Source organism: Haliaeetus leucocephalus, unplaced genomic scaffold, assembly GCF_000737465.1.
Source record: "Haliaeetus leucocephalus isolate CR32 unplaced genomic scaffold, Haliaeetus_leucocephalus-4.0 Scaffold340, whole genome shotgun sequence".
NCBI lineage: Eukaryota > Metazoa > Chordata > Aves > Accipitriformes > Accipitridae > Haliaeetus > Haliaeetus leucocephalus.
The window spans coordinates 555,210-574,643 of NW_010972776.1; the positions used below are offsets into that span (position 1 = coordinate 555,210).

The following is a 19,434-nucleotide window of genomic DNA, read 5'->3' on the forward strand; positions in this document are numbered from 1 at the left end:
CCGCCGGCACCTCACGGTCGCTCTGCGGGGTAGGATGCCGTGTTTAAATCCCGCCGAGTTCAGTGGAATGAAGTTAAATCCTGTACTTGGGGGCTTCGCGCAGTAATTGGTCAGAGGCAGTGCCTGCGAGCGCTCTCGGAAGATGCCTTTTATGCAGCTTTCCTGAGGTACTTGCTCAGCCTGAGGGCCTTTAAATAGCAAATAATACACTCTGGACTCAGACCAAAGGACTGAGTCTAGGGGCGCAGCACGCTCAGACACCGATCTCCGGCCTTCAGCAGCGGCCCCAGAGCAGGGAGAGACCAGCACGGCCATGCCACCGGCCAGGAGAGCCAGGCCCCGGAGCCCCCCCCCACCTCAGTGCTGCCATGGGCCCAGTGCTGCATGAGGCGAGCTGCAGGAGCAGGACCTGGGCTGGAGGCCTGAACCTCAAACCTCTGTCCCTAAAGTGGTTTTCACAACTGCTGGTGTCAAGCCATAAGGCAGCAGCCGGGGCGGAGGGGAGGACAACGAAGAAGGAATGAAAATGCTGGCAGGAGAAGAGACCTAAAATGTCTCTGGTCATGGGCAGCATGCAGTGCCTGCAGTTGCTCAGCAGCTCTCCCACCTTGCTGCCCTTCCAGGGAATGTGGCAGCGGTAGTTGGACTGTGTGGTTTCTTGAGAGAAAAAAACGGTACAGACACTGTTTATACATGGACTTCAGGGCATAATTTTAAATCAGAAGTGAGCTCTGCAGGCAAATATTTTCTTTTTTACTGCACAGGGCTGCTTTTTATCAAACATGGCTCATTCGGTAAGGTATCACAAATTGATTTTCTTCAGCCACCTTCAGGTGGAGGTGATGGTCAACAGCACTTTCCAGGATTTTTTCCTTTGTGAAGGTAAAACCTTTTTGGGGTACTATTGAATCTATAGCTCAGTGCTGCTTGAACTCAGAGAAAACAATAGACACCTCCATCAGTGTTTAGCAGCACACTGATTTTTGCTTGCTCTGGCTGAGCTAAAGAAAATCAGTGTTTTGGTTTAAACTGGCTCTGAAATGCTGCTGTTACACAGGTTTTTCTCAGGTGGGCACTTGCTGCTCTGTTCTGAGCTATCTAGACCAAGATGTGATGAAGTCTGCAATTCACAGGACTTGTGATAGACAGCTTCTAGGAAAAAAGCCCTCATCTTAAATAACCTAAATAGTACCATTGCTTTGTGTAACTCACTGGCCTGTCCTTTGCTTGTGGAATGAGTTCCAAATCCTTACATAAATATACAGCACCATGTGTCATTACTGCATGCTTTACCACTCACACTGTGTCCTCGCCTATGACCCCAGTGACAAAACCCCAGGCAGATTTTTGGGGCGTGAGGAGAGCGTTCCCAGTGGCTGTTCAGCAACTCCTTGCCTAAGGGGAATGGGTCGAGTCTAAAGCACATGGGGCAGTGTTACTCATTTGGCCAAAGGTTTCATGCACAGGCCGCTTTGCAGTGGCAGCATCTGTGTGATGAGGGTGCAGAAAGAAGGGAGAACTGGGAAGATACCAGGCAATGTAATAAGCTTGAGCAATTACAGTATCGCTGTTGTAGCTGCTCACACCAGGACTGAATTATACTTTGTGGCAGAGGGCAGTTTTGTTGAAACAATTGCAACTGAGGTTTGGCATTGAATAAAATTGATTCCCATTATTGGGAAACAGAAGTGGGTTTCTCTGTGGGAGGTAAAGGAATTGGTTTTCATAAGATCATAGGATCGTAGAATGGTTTGGGTTGGAAGGGACCTTTAAAGATCATCTAGTCCACCCCCCCACCATAGGCAGGGACATCTTTCACAACGGATCAGGTTGCCAAAAGCCCCATCCAACCTGACTGTGAACAATTCCAGGGATGGGGCATCCACAACTTCTCTAGGCAACCTGTTCCAGTTGGACACAGATCCATTGACTGCAAGGCTTTACATGCAGCCATCCAGCCAATTCCTTATCCATTAAATAGTCCATCCATTTTTGTTTGTATTTGCAATCTCTGGAAGTTATGGCTGGCTGACCAAATGATCACTGCCCTTTGAAAGACACTCCAGGTGCTTTACTTCATGGCTGTGGCTGACATAGCTCACATAAGGCATTTTGGGGGCTGTTCTGGAGCAGTCAAGACAGCTTCCTTGCTGCTGAACTGTTTCCAGCACCAGAAGGTTACTCCATCCTCCACCTCCTTGCGATGGGGTGTTTCTCTTCACTGTGGTCTGCGTAACAGCACCAGTAGCTGGAAGGTTCAGGCATACTTGTGCTCATTTGAAAATCGGTAAGAGTACCCCTGTTGTACAAAGCAAGTGTAGGGATGCGGAGAGCTGTATGAATAAATGTGAGAGACCAGGATAAGCACCATAGGTTGAAGTTGAGTGAAGTTAAGATGATCACCAAAGGCTTTGTATTAATCCCATATGATCTGTATGGAATGCCCATAGAAGTAAGATGAAACAGTGAAAAAAGTGACTCGGAACTCCTCATATGCCAGATGTCCGCTAGTTCTCAGATCTTCCATGACAGTTTGAAATTATGCCTGTGCCCTCCTCTGAGGCTTCTCAATTTGCTGATAGTGGAACAAAAAGTCCTAAAATTTTACTTTTTTTTTTCAGTTCTGTATAATTTTCTCTAGTCTTTCCAAATATTGGCAAACTGCTATATTCCTCTTCAGCAGTCCTAGAGTCTGCACTTAGAATTTGTGGTGAAAGACAGTCCATCAGTATGCAAGAATATTTGTGAGTTAGTGCTATTAAAACCAATGCAAGAGACTTAATGGCCCTTTAATCCACACTTCTTTTTGAAGTCTCCTCTACCGTAATATGTTTTCCTCTTGCTGGAGCGGTATTTATGCTCCATATTTCATGCACAAAATGCATTCAGTTGTCAATTCAGAACAAGAATAAGAAGACAACATTACCTATGTGAATGCTTTAGCTAAATGCTTTCCTCATTGTTCCCCAAAGGAAAAAAATGAGACAGCATGTAGCCATAATGTCCAACTACAAAATTTCTAATCTTTAGTTTTAGTCATACTTATTAGTTGCACATACACTGCTTCTGTTACTCTGCTGGATGTGGGTTTTCTTCTTACTGCAACAGTTTGTGCATATCACCCTCAGTGAGATGTTCAAATTAAGTGCAGCTTTTCCAGAAAGATGCTCCAGCATACACCCAAAGTGGGGAAATCACAAATAAATCATTTGCTGTCAAGCTGAATGAAATAACTTCACTGTTAAACTATAGAATTTGCAAAGTTTAATAGAAAAATGGTGTAAAATTAGGATTACTAAAGGATTGCTAAAAACATTCCTAACAGTGGAAATTGTTGGGTTTTTTTCAGATTTATTTTTCTTGGCTGTTACCACCTCTTTCCTCTCTTCAGAAGGTGCTTAAAGGTGTCCGCTGTAGTTTAGCAGGTAAGAGAGAAGTGATCTGATCTGCAGTGGGAACTGGGGAACTAGCTTTATTCTGTGACTCCTATTTTTTTTTCCCCATCACATTATTTTGCTTTTAACCTTTGTCCGAAGAAAATTCACTAGTCTGTTAGGCTAGAAGGAGCATCTACACACCTCTGCTCCCCAGCCAGAATCAGTTGTATTTATATGATTCCCAAAGGTATTTTAACCTGTTTTTAAAGATTATTGTGCTAACTATATGTTTGTTCTTCCACATATGCATATAAATGTACATGTCTAGATACTTTAACCAGGGCAGCATCCTGTTAATACCTCTATGTGTACACCTTTAAAATCTGATTACTCTTTACACTGTTACATTTGGCTGGTGAGATCATTTTAAGTTGGTAATACAAAAAGATTTGGCTGCTTTGCAATTTGATTCTATGTACTAAACTGCTGTTGTTTCACTAACATGATGGCCGTGCCGCATCCATATCTTCTACTCTCAGCACTTATACAGCGTGCATTACTGTAATATTTGCCTGGGATCCCCTTTAGCAAACTGCAGACTGAGGCTCAAAACACCAAGGGGAAAATCCATGAAAGCTCTTGGGTATTGCCACATTCAGCACATGGTGCTTGAAGGTGTGGCACCTGGCATAGTGCAGCCTAAACAGCTTCAGGCATTGAGTGGGTGAACACTTTTATGCATGTGGTGTTCTTTAGGTGGAAGCTTAGGGCACTTAAGGACATTCAAATGTCAAGAATCAGACAAGTCCTGAAGGCACCATCATTTCTCCGCAGACCTTTGCCTCTGCAACTTTCCCATGGCCCTACAAAAGGTCTATAGCTCAGTACAGGGGTCCTCAGATCTTCTGAGTCAATATAGTAGGTGCAGGTTCATCTTTTCCCTATGTGTAAAGAATGTAAAGTCAGGTTTTAGAGAGAAGACTATAACCTTGTGTGTCTCTGGATTTCATATACACCAGATCTTTCAGGGATCCAGTTTGGTTTTGAACCCTGTAGCTTAAGATTCAATAGAACTTATTGAAAGCTTTTTGGTGGAGACAGATGACAATTGACAAACTACATCTTAAAGAGCAGTCAGAGTTTCCAAGGAAAAATGTATTTGTACTAAGAAAAGGAAAATTTGTCAAGAGATTTAGAACTTTCTTAAAAATAGTGTGATCATGATTTAAATCAGATCTTTGAACTTGCAACTGTCTGGCAAATTATGTATGCAAATCCATTTTGGCATATCTTCTCTTCACACTAAAATGGTGATTGATATAGAACTTTATGGGGAAAACATCCAAAAAGAGCTTTGAATGGCGCATAACACAGACTTCCATTTAGTTAGGAAAATAGCTATTCTCAGGCAGATTTTTTTTTAAAGGCAAATGGAAGCTGTGAGTTATAGGAAAGGAAGTTCTGGAAAACAACTTTTGAGAATTTCCTAATATTACCTACATGATTCTCTTAAGTCTTTGCTGTATATAAATACCAGAAGAGTGGAAGCATTGGAAGATAACAGAAGGGAATAGCCACCAACATGAAGGTGCTAAAAATAAATCATGTCAAAATTGTTAGATATCTTGTCATGCAATGCTGAACAGACATTGCGGGTAGGGAGGATGACTAAAGCTGATTTGAGGTTTGGCATGTATCATGTAATATTATCATAAGCAAGCTAGGGAAACATGATCACTAGGAAACTTAGTGTGCACAAAAGTGTTTGGAACCAGTACCCAGGGAGGCTTTATCAAGAATTATTGATGAAATGTTTCAGATGGGAATTCAAACTTATCTGTTCTAGGCTCGACTACGTTAATGTCTCCTTTAATTTGCTGCATGAAGAAATGAGAAGTAAGCTTACTAAAATGGCAGTTGCAGAAAATGCCCTTTTGCAGAAACTGCACAACATGGCAGATGTTAAAAGACAATATTAGAGTTCTTAATACTCTTGGCAGATAGGAAGAATAGGAAGGACTGGGAAACTGTAGGATGTAGTACAGAGAGGACAAATAGAGGTCAGTGCAGTTGGGAAGGAGTGACCAGGTGCCAAGATGCAAGATGGGGACTGAACTGCTGTCCAGAGAAGAATATAGAGTTATAGTGGATCACAAACACAACACAAAATAAAGTCTTACTGTTTTAAAAAAGACTGATAATGTAATGTTTAATTGGGAATACAGCCAGCAAAACAGGTGAAGTAATCTTGTGGCTCAGCTAAGTTTTGGTACAGCCTCATATAAAACACTTAGTTGGGGTTACTCTCCAAAGAAGATATGAACTGGCCGGAGAGCCTGCAGAAAGAATAACAAAAAATGATCAGAGATCCTATAACCTGTCTTTATAACCTATAAAGACAGATAACTGTCTGCAAGTATGTAAAATGCTGTTGCACAGAAGGGAATAATCTGTTCTTTGGGCTCATGCTGGATAAGACAAGAAATAATGTGCTTAAACTGCATTGAGAGTGATTAAAGTGAGACATAAACTAAAAAAAGTATTGGCAAGGTACAATGAAATCACTGGAATAGATTGCCTGGGGAGATGGTGAGGTCTCCATTACTGGAGGTCTTTAGAAACAGGTTGGACATGCATCTGTCAGGAGTGGTTGGTTCTGATTAAACTTGGTTTGTGGTAAAAAGGTGGATTATCTGGTCTCTGGGGCCCCTTCTGGTTTTCTGTGATGCTGTTGTTTTTCTTATATCATTGGAGTACTCTTTCTTGTGGTCTTGGCATGCTGTAGGAGACTTAGTAAGGAGTGTGAACTCATTCTTCTAACCCTAATGGTGTAGCGAGTGCTGCCAAGTGTGTGTTGCCATTGTTTACAAATTCTGTAATCGAGAATGGAGACTAATGAGTTTCCAACTAAGTTACCAAGGATCTCCTGAGTTCATGCATAAGATGTTCCAGACACAACAGAAATAGGACAGCTTAGATGTTTTTATGAAACCTCAAATTCATGTATGATTTTTGCTTTTCTCTACAATTGCTGGCTGGTGTCATTATTCATTTTCTAGATCAGACTCTTGTGAGGTTGTTTGTCTCCTTTGAAATTCTGATACATGCTAAATCTGACTCCCTTGTTGCAACTGTGTTGGCACAGTATTCCATGTAGGCTTCGTGTTTCATTGGAGATTTATAGGGTGTCTTTATGATTGACCAGAAAAGTTTGGGAAGTTTATTGTGCATTTGTTCTTAGGGGCATCCTAATTAGTTTTGTCAGGGCTTATTGCATAATATGATCAGTAAAGACTGTCTGGGCTCTTTTCTGTACAGGTTTCTTCTTTATGATGATGTAATGTTCACTCTCAGCAGATGAGAGTTTCTTTTGGGGAAATAGATTAGATGGTTGGAAATATCCAGCCCTTCAGCTGATATGTGCAGTGCTATGATTTATCTTTACATGTAATCAGAGAGAAATGCTACAATCCAGATAGTCACTTCAGGAAACTTTCAGAATAAAGATCTCTATTTTCTCTTTCTTGGCTGTGGATATATTCTCTGCTCTCTTCTTTTTAAAATTACTGATTTTTGTTTTTTTGTTTAGCTTGTTTCATTTGGTATTGCGGAGTTTTTTTCAGACTTTGAGAAAGGGACATGACTTTTTTTCAGGAAGTCATCCTAACAATCTCTTCAGTGACAATGAAAATATTCCTAGATTGGGCCTCCTCCCTAACTCACCCATCTTCTGGCAGTATCATTTGCTAGGGGCGTAACCATGCAAGAAACACTTAGTTTAGAATAGAACATACAACATTTGTTCTACTCAAGTCTTCCAACATCCTATAACAAATTTAAACCTCTGTAACACCAAGGGCCAAAACTAAATTATATCTTAAGTGAAAAACAGTAAGATCTAGGACCTGTATGAGCAGTGAATTTGTTGAATAAAACTGTGAGCATTTTAAAACACTAACGGTGCTGCAGAAGAGGATGAAACAGCTTGTTGTGGTCCCCATCAGACTGACCTGAAAGTGAAATTATGTTGTAAGCCTTGATCTAGCAATTTGTCTTGCCATGAGTGTGAGAACAAGACTTCTCAACCAGTCACCTGCAATACCACTAGAAATGCAAGTGCACATTTCCTACATCTCGCCTGTAGCTGAGTCCAACTATCAGTTTCAGAGGAAAGCAAGAAAAACCTACAAGGTAAGTCGTGTGGCAGGGGAACAATGGCCCATGGGGTCTTTTCAAGGAACCTACAGTCAACCCAAAAGAAAGCCCTGGGGCAGGGGGATCAATTCCATATGAACAGAATATAAACAGTTGGAAAGCCAGTCTCCTTTCAAACTCCCTGGGTGACAACAGATGTAATTCTGCTTCAGGCCAAACTTTGTGAAGAACTTGAGGAATATTCACAGCATTGCTGTCAGGTGTTCATTCAGTATTTAACAATTCCTCACTGGGACTTTGGTCCAGTGCTGAGTGATGATTCTTGAACTTCTAGCAGACAAGGATACCACACTACTCTTGTTCCATAACACTGCTATGTTCCTGTCATTAAAAGTGTGCTACAGTAAGTATTCCCGCCTCCCCCAGCCAACCTATTGGATTTTCTTCCTGTCTGGCAGTAACAGTATTAAATAAAGGTGATGTTAGGTAGGTTCACTAATGTCAGATCCCCAGTGCTGCATTTGACAGTGCTTTGGGAAGCACATTTCTCCAAGATGCCATAAGTAACTAAATGATTCTCGATTGCATGCCCTTAGTAATAAGATAAAGTGCACAACTTTGTTTCATGTTGATTTGTCCCTCCACTGCTGCCTAACCCTATCCACCTTCTATTTGCTGTTACTGCTGTTACTGAGTAAATACCTCAAAGCTTGTATTTTTTTTTTGCGTTCCACTAATATATTTGGAGCAGGGAACACATCTTTGAGTCAGATTTTCCTGATGGAAGTTCTGCCAATATCTCCACTAGCCCCTTTGCCCATTCTGGAATGTATTATTTGGGGAATTGCTATTTCCTGAATTTCTGATTCTTTTGAAAATAGACATTTCAGCTGCAAGTTGCTGACCAGCTCCTCCGTTGTGTTCCATCTGAATTATTTATTTTGTTTTAGCATTTTATACTTTTTGGCAATGCTAAGATTTACAGTTTTTCTTCTTGCAAAATAGATTTCGTGACATTTTTAGTGATGTCAGTTTCCTTGCTGCTTAATTTTTTCCCATTGTTCCATTTCATTAATACAGTTACTATTCCATTTTCCCAAGCAAAATTCATCCAGTTACAGTTAAGTCCTGCAAATACAGTTGTAGGTCAACTTTATCATTGCCTCTTCTTCCCTCTATTTACTTTATTGGCTTCTATAATTTGAAGCTATAAAATCAAAATCAAGAGGCTCCTTTCTGCTGTGAGAAACACAGGACTTTCTGGCTCAAGGTTTCCATGTTTGATGTTTTACTTCTGCTCAAAAGATCATAATCTTAGAAGAACACAGAGTGCACAGTTTTCAAAAACACCTCAAAATCTCCACTTCGTGAGTTGTATTTTGTTCACTGTGAGATTCCAAAACTTTTTTTTCCTTTAGGGATTCTTCTGCAGACTGAAAATGTTTCCACTGCTTAGCAATAAATCAAAATTTTCTTCTTTATGAGTAGTGACAACACTTGAAATGTTGGACTCATAACCCTTGCAAAAAAAAAAAGTATCTGAAGTCTTCCACTTTCTCCATGAAGCCTGAGCTTCTTTCCTGTCATTAACCCATTCATAAAATTCTTAACAAAGATGTCAAATATATTGATAAAGGAGCAGTCAAAGTACTACTGAACAGAAACAACATGATTTTTCCTTTGATGTGTCTGCTTGGGAAGGACCTCATACACAGTTTAGCTCTATTTTAAAAGGTTATGGCCTTTCGAGTAACCAGGAGAAGAAAAATGTTACACAATTAAATTAAATGCAAGGCAGCCCAGGACTTGCCAGAGCCAAACAGAATCCAAATGCCAACAGTTTTGAGTTCAGCTCTGGATTCAAACCCTATATCTCTTAATAGATTCCCTGCTTGGAAATTAGGCTATCTCTGTCTCTCCAGCAGTGGATATTATGAAATAAATAAATAAATTTGCTTTCTAAAGAGAAGTCAGTAATTGATAAATATCTCCACAAAATTTATTCTCATTCTGATGTAGCTGACTTTGCACTGACACAGTTATTTACTTTTTATAAACAAATCCATTTGTAATAATGACTGAGTTGCAGCTGCTTGTTTAAGCAAAAGGTAAAGGACTAAATTTATTTTTATTGTAAATCCTGCACGTCTTAGTGGGTTTAGTCAGGTTAAAAAGCATCTCCCCTGTTTTGTAACATTGAGAGTAAAACTTCTCCCACTTTTCATTGTTTATTAAATTAAGAAAGTTACTGAACACCTGTTAGTTTCTTGGCAAGCTTTAGGAAGCATTCAGCTTGCAAGCACGTTGGCTTTTTTGCCAGCATTTTGCTGTATTTCCCTTTTCTCACCCTTGAATGATAAAGACATTTATGCAAAAGAAAGGGTGGGCCCTGGTGCAGCAATTTACATGGCAGGTAATGACCTGTTAACCTTTATCCCAGCAGAGCATGGAAGGACCCCTTTTTCCACATAAAAGAATTTACTAATTATTATTAATAATTAATTTACAAATTAATTAATTTACAAATTAATTATCTGCATCACTTGTTTTCTAATGGATTTGAAATTAAAAAATTTATCAGTTAAAAAAGAAATCAAACAGAATGGATGCTGAAGTTGTATGGTCAGTGAAACAGGCACCAAGAAGTAAGCGTTTGAAAGGCATCTACCAAACTTCCCAGGCAGAAGTTTATCCCATCCCATCCCATGCCATCCCATCCCATCCCATGCTATCCCAACCTATTCCAAAAGCTGAAGTAAAAAATAACATAGCCAAAAATCTAGATGATAATAATGATAATAAAAAACCCAGACAGACTTAGGACAGATACTTCTAGCACTAATACAGTCGAACAGAGTGTACTGTGGTAAACATTGCTGCACTGGGCACTGGCCAAATTGCTTTATTTGAATGACCTTTGGTTGCAAACCCATGCCTGCTATGTAAAAAGTAAATAAATAAATAAATAACAGTTTGCAGTGGTTAGTTGATCAAAGCTATTGTTTGTCACCATGTCCTCAGCAGAAAGCAATGTTACAACCTACAGATTGGATAGATTTGTTTGTGTGAGGTCTGATGGGAGCTGATAATTCTGTAGCCCAAGAAGCTGAGGAGGAAGAAATAGATGGATATCAGGTTTTTGCTTTTGGGGATTTTTTCCCCCAGTGGTTCTTTGTTGTATTTTTGAGGTTTGACTTTCATATGTCACTTATGAGAATTTCTCAGTCAGTGTTAAGCAATAATGACTTGTATAAGAAGCCAGATGAGAAATGGAATTAAATGGTGTCACAACTCTGTCTCGGGCCATTGTTCCAACATGTTTATCTTAGAAGTAGATTTAGTAATGAAAATTCAAACTGGAGCAGGTGTGGAGAAAGAATACTAGGATGTCAGGGAAACAAAGAGCCTTATATACAGACACCAGGGTTATACTCAAAGTGCAGGCTACCATATGGGCTAGAGGTATTTGAATTATCTTTAGACTCATTAGCTTGAGGGCTAAAAGAAAGCAAACTCTTTGTGCATAAATGTACCCTGTTCCTCTTCCAGTAGGAATAGAAAAGAGGAGGAAAAAACCCCAATTACTTCTTACGATGGTGTTTGATGAATTGCTGAATGGGTTTATATGGTATGGTGATGAAAAATATGCAGAACTATACCTAATGACTTGCGATATCTCTTGTGTCCTCTCTTCCTGGGAATTTGTGCTACCAGTCTGTGCTTTTATTCCAGACTGGAAAGCCTTGAAGCAAGGACTGTCCACTTTTAAAAGGCATAAAATAATTGAGCCTCAGCAGTTCCACAAAACAACAACGATGCTGGAGATTCTATACCCTGCTGGGCAGAAGTGGGGTATCTGTAGAAAGAGAAACATGAATATTTGTCTCTGATGCTGGTGTCCTGAGAATTTTCACTTGTATTTTTGCTTTTTATCAAGAAGAAACATGCAGATATGATCCCCTGTAAGATCACTATGGCCAACATGTCAGAAAAATTCAGTAGTCCCTCATTATCATCACTTTCCACCCTTGTACCATTGCAAAAATTTGTACCTTGTACCAGTTGCAAAAACTGACAAGAATTGTGCATGGGAAGGAAATATCTGGGGGAGTGTGGAGGGGAAAATAATAGTTCTTGCTTTCAGATAGCCATGTGACCCTCTGAACATGTCAGGAAACTGAGTCCTCTGACACTCTGGCTTTAGTCTTTGAGTGTATTCACAGCCAGAAGTGAGAAGATGCATTTTTATCTTTTAATATGGGGAGAGCAAACAGAAGAAAAGAATGGGTATGCAGATATTGTGCAGGTGGAGTTGTGTGCTTTTGTATGTGTGGGAGAGAGACACAGTCCATTCTGATGGACAAAGAAACTCTTGCTAGCTGACAACAGGGAATGCTGTCTCCAGTACAAGTAATTTAAGGATCCGCAGCTGATCCCTGATGAGATCAGAGGGTTAAAGCCCAAATAATCTAATCCAAAAGAAGGAAACAGTGAAACTGCAAAGTCAGCAACACAGTGCCTGTCAGATTTGCGCCCAGAAATACAATATTATAAAAGCAAAGACAGACTAGAAGGCAGAGACATGCAAACGCAATGCAAGTCATTTAAGAGAAGAATGCAAAGAGAAGGTAACTCCTTCTTTCTTTCCACACCACCTCACGCCATCCCCCAGCTACACATATTTTTGTCAAGTTTTCAGTTAATTTTTCAGGCAGTTATTGCTTCCCACACAAGAATGAACAGAAGCTGGCGGATAAATTGCATGGGGTAGCAAAGCTGGAAGTGGATGGAATTGGGTGGATTAGCCCTAGGACACAAGCACATCTGTTAAAGGATAACTTTCTGAGTGCAGCAATGCCAGGAGTGGGACACTTGGGTACAACAGCACTGGACCTGTGGGAATCATGTAGTGTCTCTGTGTGTGTAACAGGCAAGCATTAAAGAATGGTTTGATACTAAGCTGCATCTCATGTCTTCGTACCAAGTGCAGTATAGTGCACAGTAATCTGAGCTGGAAAAGAATAAGCTTTTGCCATAGTTTTTGTCTGAAGCAAATAAAACTCATATCTCAGAGATATATTGCTAGAGACAATCCTGGAAAGAACAGCCTGTACCATTAAATGTGCCTTGTAGAGGCATAACAAAATGCAAGGGCTGAAAACTCAAGTTAGGAAAATGCAATTCAGGAACATGACATGGATTTTTAATAGTGGGGTGGCAGCCATTGGAACAGGCTATCAAGAGAGAAGTTGTTAATTTTTCAGCACTTCAGATAAGTAAATCAGGACTGGAAGCTTTTATAAAAGATGATGTCTAGTTCCATGAGCAGTTATCAAGCTTGATGAGAATTTATTTGCACAGCAAGGCAGACTGTATCCTAATATCCTTCATTGCAGGTGTTACTGGGCAAAATTGCTACAGCTTGTGCTTCAGAGATCAAGTCAGATAGCCACAGCAGCCTCCTTTAGCCTTGAAGAATACAGGAAGGGTATGGGAGAGGCAAAATGCAAAAGTCTATTTTTTTGTGCAATGACTGTTCTCTTACAACAGGCAGATTTTCTCACCATTATAGGACATTATTGGGGAATATGATAATGGACTTGCTGTGGCTGGTATAGTTGTGTGAATAAATAAAGCCAGTTAGCATATCCCTATGAAACAATCACAATAAACTTTGGTTCCTGTAAAAGAACATTAATAACTGTGTTAATTATGTAGTGTAGAAGCAGCTTACAGTGACATATACATAGAAAATTATGATGGCTAGATATTGAAATATTCCTTCCCAGAATGTTTTTTGTAAAAGTTCCATCAATTTGATGAAATTTACCTTGTGTTTTACTGTTTACTAAGGAGATTGACTATGGTGACTCCCTGAGGAGCCTCAGAGGACCATGGTGACCCAGTTGACTCAAATTTCTTTCTTGCTATGTTAGAAGAAAAGAAACTGGACAGCAAAACCTTTCCTTTCTGTGGCCTGGCATGGTTGGTCAACCAACCACACAGGTCATTAATACATAGATAGAAATTGGGGATTACAAACCTCAGTCTTAAGCTAATAGCCTGGGGAAGAACAGAAGTTCCCCTTATCTTTTGTGTTAATTTGTACCTGCATGTTTTGGAGCCAGTGAAAATAGCATATTAGTCATTCTCAAAACCTCTTTGATACAAGTAGACTGAAAGTCTTTCCCAGTATTTCACTGTCTAGATTGCTGCAATCACTTTTATCCATTTTTAGAATCCATTTTTCAGTGACTTTAAGAACTCCTGCCTTGACACGTTTCCTACTTTGTCATGTTTGGAGTGTGGGCTGGCTAATGTTGCACCTAGGCAGAGAAAGAAGCAGAATTACAGTGTTTGGAAATAGAAAGAACCCATGAAATCATCTATTCATCTGTCTGTCTATCCATAGATAACATTGTTATGTTCGCTTCTGAAAGGCTGCTGGATGGATTTTTCAACCACTTTCAATAAGAGATAATTGCACTGTCTTAAAAATACATTACTATGAAGAGTTTCCAGATACTCAGTCCTGACAGTCTTCTCTAGAAGAAAAGAAACGCGTATTCTATCCACTCTGCAAGTTCAATGCACAGTCGCTAGGAAAACAAAGTCTGATCTGCCTGCATTCTTAGCCTGAGAGAGCCCCAGAAAAAGCCCTCTGAGAGCCCTCAGAAGAATTGTGAAGATGTGTCAGAGAATGATGAGCATGCTCCATTTTCTATGTTATTTAGTGGGCTGAAGATTCCTGATTTCATCCCAGTTCATAGCATTTGAGTGGTAATTTAGGAAAGGTTGAAAACTGCTGGATTTTCATACTGTAGGTTTTCTTTAACAAGGTCAGCACATTTCCTTGAAGCCATGTGTCTAGTCTGTGTGGATGGACAGTGGAGGAAGTTTTGTTTATATTTAGACTTGTTCCAGCCATTAAATTAGCAGAATAAATAAAGATAGAAGTAGAAAGATTAGAGAGATTTTAATTTGGTACAGACATCATTTATGTCTTATTTGCTTTTTGATCTTGGAACTTGTGCCATCTCTTAATAAATAAAAATGCTCCATAGCAGCTGCAGAGAACAATGGGAAGATGAAGACAGAGCTAAAAGCAGTAGAAACTAAGTAGCCTGGGACAGATATTAAAGTCAAGAGCAATGGGCCACATCAACACACTGTCGGTTTTGACTGTAGATGAAAAGTTGCAGATCATACAGAAAGGAAATCAGCCATGAGAAGTATCAGGAGGCTTTCTGTCTTTGTTTTGTGTGTTATTACCATATTAAAACTGAATTAAATGATGCCATATAGTTGGTAACAACATAGTCTTCTTGAAAATGAGTTAGAAAGCACTTCTTCATCCATGACAGAGGTTAAGACAGAGTGAATTAAGCATGAGCTCTAAATATGTACATAATTTCCATGGCCTTCACTGAGACTGAGAAATGTTTTCATTTGCAGAAGTCTCGGTGGGTTAAACTGGGGCTACTCCTAGGCATTGCTTTCTGTACTCAGGCTTTCAGCCTTTACTGTTTTCAGGGGAAGACCCAGCATCACTTTCACTGAAGGCACAGTGTTGCAGTCTCTTCTTGTTAGCTGTGACCATTTTAGCATATCTGCAGTCAGGACAGCACCTGCTGATTTTATTTATCAGGGACAAAGACTGAATTAAACAGAAAGTGTTATCTTTCATAAAATTTGGTGATATTTGTTTGTGGATTGTATCATAACAGAAAAAAGCATCATAAAACTGCCAAGAATCTAGTCATTACCTGTCATCCTTGGGGGACTTGCTGAGTAGACAAAGAAATCTTGGGGTTCTTTGTCTTGCTCTTCTTGACCATCGTAGGTGTATCTTTACTCTCGGGCCAGATTGTGTCTTTTGCACTTTTTTTGGCCTTCATTCAGAACAGCTGAATATTTGCAACTTCCATTATTAGGACAGAGAATGCAATTGTTAGAGGCCTTCACTGCCCGCAGAATATACAAATATTCCTCTTTCTTGCCTCTTTCCCCCTGTATTTCCCACAATTCATATACAGTTTAAGCATAGCATTAATGCAGCAATATTTTTTAAAGTATTCTAGGTTCACAGCACTCTAAAATATGTCAGTGAACCATCTGAAATTTTTGCTTACAGGTTCTCACATCTGTGCTTACATATCTTTCCTAAATAGTGGTGCTGTCCTGAATAAGACATTTTACTAAGGAAAAATTAAAAACGGTTTATCAGGATAGTCAGTGTTTGCTAATGCCTGCAGCAGATTAGAACATTGACTCACAGCTGCTTTACTTCAGTTTTATGCCAACATAACTTTGTCATGAATGGGAAAGAAAGGATGCTTTTCTTACCTTTGCCACTGAATCACTCCCTCACCTCTGTTGATGTGCCCAGGCTTTCCATGTCTCAGTTATCTCCCATTCAAAGGGATATATTTCCTCAAATTATTCAAATGATGTTTAGGTAGTTCAAGTTTGTGAAGTATTTTGTCATTCTTGTTGGAAAATATCTGTGTAAGTGTTGATGCCATTCCTAATTGTTTTCAGCTTTGTACTATCTAAACTCACATGAGTTTTGGTTTTTTTTTTTTTCCCTGTGTTTATTACTGTATTTATTGAACATATTCATCAAGCTTCCTTTAGGAAGTTTGATGTAATTACAACCATGATTGTGAGAAGTGATATTTTCCTGGTGTTTCATTTTATAACCCTTTCCACATATTGGAAAGAAATGCCAACTTAGTTCCAGCTTTAGAACAAGTTTTGCTTTTGTTTTCAGTCAGACTAACATTCTCTTCCTTTTAATGTTATCTTTTCAAAGTCTTAAGAAGAAATCAGCAAAAGTTAGTTGTCTAGCTTTCTTTACATCCTCTGAGGAATTTCAGTAAGCTCTCCTACAATACTTTGGGGTGGTGCTGCTGGTGGTTGTTTTCTTTCAAAAATCACAATCTTTTCTGGCTTGACCATATAAAGAATTCTCTGAGTACAGCTTTGAGTGCTTATGAAAACATACTGTCAGGTAGGAATAGATGATTGGAAACCAGCTCAAGGCCCAGTTCCTTGAGAACTGCAATCACATAGAATAATTATGATGCTTTCATTCATGTGTTTAGGAGTCATTGAGTAAATATTATCCCTGATTTAAAGTTAGACCAAGCAACTTGACCAAGGCAGACTGTGGAGGAAATGGATTAAAAGTTTTAATTCTGATGAGTGCTTGGAAAATAATTAGAGGGTATGCTAGGTCCTTGCAGTTCCTTGGCATTTTGATTTGCAATTCATGTGAAGACTTGCCCAATACTTGGTAAGCAGCATCAAAAGAAGTCACACCTTGATCTTTGAGACCTTTTCCAGAAAAATCCAAACAAAGGAATTCTCTTCTCTTCAGTGCTTGACAGCTGTCTGCCAAACAGATAATGTTCTTTCCATTCTTCATGGATATTCTAGAACAGTCCCAAGCTGATGATTTGGCAGTGTGTAAGGTCTGAAGTTTATTTAGGCAGTTGGAGTTCTCTGCAGGCTTCAGTGTATATCTAGATCCTCTCCAAGGGAGCAGTTTGCCATCAGTACTTCTGCAGTCATATCAGTGTTATTTTTTGATTGATTAGTGCTTGCAATCCAGAAAAACGATAGATCACAATTGCATAACAGAGTTCATTAACTTAAAAGCACAAGTTGGATGAAGCAATGCTATACAGAATAACTCTTTCCCAATAATCTAAGTAACTTAAAAGCTCAATTCCCTTTCATCATAGAATTTCTCTACCAACATTTTCTCATGCATATGATTGAACTCCATCCATGGAAAGCGGTACAGCTGACACAATCAGCCGAGGGGAACTCACCACAGCAATAAATTAGTCATGGATCCATCACTCCAGAGGTTCAAGGAAGAGGCTATTAATTAAGTCTCTTTGTTCTGTGCTTTGCCTGAGATAATCTTAGGTGATTTTGGCAGCCTTTCCAGCCTTCAGTTTTCCAAATTGACAGAAGTCTTGGAGTCCGGTTGATGAACGGATGCTGTTATCCCTTGTTGCTGCCAAGACATTAGCTCCTGTTTCACTGAGACATTCAGATATTTTTTGATACCAGCATTGTTTTCTTACTTTGCAGCAGAGAGAATATACAGTAGTGATGATTTCTCTTTATATTATAGCCTTTTTTTCTCTCTTATTTATATACTCGCTGCTCTCTGATGTGATCACAGTTTCTTGGGTGTAGATGACTCAGTTACTGTTTTGGAATTGTATGCAATCCCCTTTGCTTTGCATGCTTTGGCATAAAAATATGACAGATTTACCTGAAGAAAAGAGAAGACAACATCATCACATGGCCAGCTGAGGTCTGAGAACTGCTGGGGTAACAAAGTGTCTGTAGGCGTACACAAAGAGCTTCAATACCCACTAATAATCATGGTATTCTACTTTCAAAATTGTGACTTTGGGTATACGATTGAACATCTGTTAACAATATGAATAATTTCAGAAGTATCTAGCAATGGAGGCTGTATAATATCATGCTTGCATCTCACTTAAGAGCAGATTCCTCTAGTTACACATGGAGCCAAGTGGAGGTCATCAGTACAAATGCAGAGTACAAAACTGCAAATAGGAAGAAAGTACTAATGTTCATTATTTACCAGAAAAACTCCCCAAACAATAGTCAGAGTTTTCAGTGGAACTAATTTTCATTATCTTCTGGGTCATATGCTCAGAGCAAGACTTGCTGGGCTTCTTTAAATTTCTGAAAAAAAGATTTTATTATTTCTCCTTCAGTCTAGTTTTTGACAACTGTAACAAAACACTTGAAGCAAGTGTGTACATTGTGTTAGTCACCTGACTTTTTGAAATGCCTGACTTGTAAAAAGACAGAGCTATTAAAATACCTCCAAAACCAATCAAAAAATCTGAACACAGATTTATAGGAAAGGAAGCAATTACTCTACCTTTTTTGGAAATGCATTCTTGTAATGTACATGCCTGGGGGTCTCAGCAGACCAGGCTGGTCCAGGAACCAGGCAGGTGACATTTCTCTATAGCTTTGCCAATGAACATCTATCTTGATTTGTTCCTCCACTCTGAATCTAATCACAGATTTCTAGAAATCCTGCCTTTTTATCTGAAGAATCTTTGAGCTTCCATCTTCCAAAATACCCTTAATAATAATAGTTTGTGATACTAATACTAGGTAGCTGGATATACAAAACTGTGAAGAAATCTCCCATCTGTTTGATTCCTAAGTCAGCATGTAATGGACCCATGTCCCTGAAATTGTTCTGACACTGTCCTACTTACCTTCACTGAGATGGAAAGTCTTGAGTTTGTTTTGCATCTGTCTGTGTAAATGCAGGTGACATCATCTGATGGACAAATTCATTAATGATTCAGACAGCTAGAAGCCAAGTCATTTGAACTTTTCTACTAGCTTCCATCCAAAAACCACAACATACTTAAAAGCTTTTATGTAAAGACTCTCAATCACCACCAGAGCAAAGGAATAAGTAATGGCTATTTTACAGATTAGAAAATAATATATCAAAGCAACAGCATGCAGCATTTTTTAGTATTTCAGAAGTAAAGACAGATCAAAGAATCACAGAATGGTTGAAACTGGAAGGGAACCCCTGGAGATTGTCTAGTCCAACTCCCCTGGCTGAAAGAAGAATCAGCTAGAGCAGGCTGCCCAGGACTATGTCCAGACAAGTTTTGAGTATCTCCAAGGATGGAGACACCACAGCCTTTCAGGGCAACTTGTTCCAGTGTTTGATCATCCTTACAGTTAAAAAAGTTTTTACTTAGGTTTAAATGTATTTTAGTTTGAGCCCCAAATCTACATCAGATATAAGCACATGCTTTCTCTTCATGTTCAGTTATGGAAGAAAAGATGGAGACAAGTAAGCAGCACATTT

General features: G+C 39.4%; 1 protein-coding gene across 1 annotated transcript in view; it reads left to right on the plus strand.

The window, feature by feature from the left end:
- The window catches only part of AR (androgen receptor), a 141,690-nt gene that overhangs the window by 27,720 nt on the left and 94,536 nt on the right, over positions 1–19,434 (plus strand). The window lies entirely within an intron of this gene.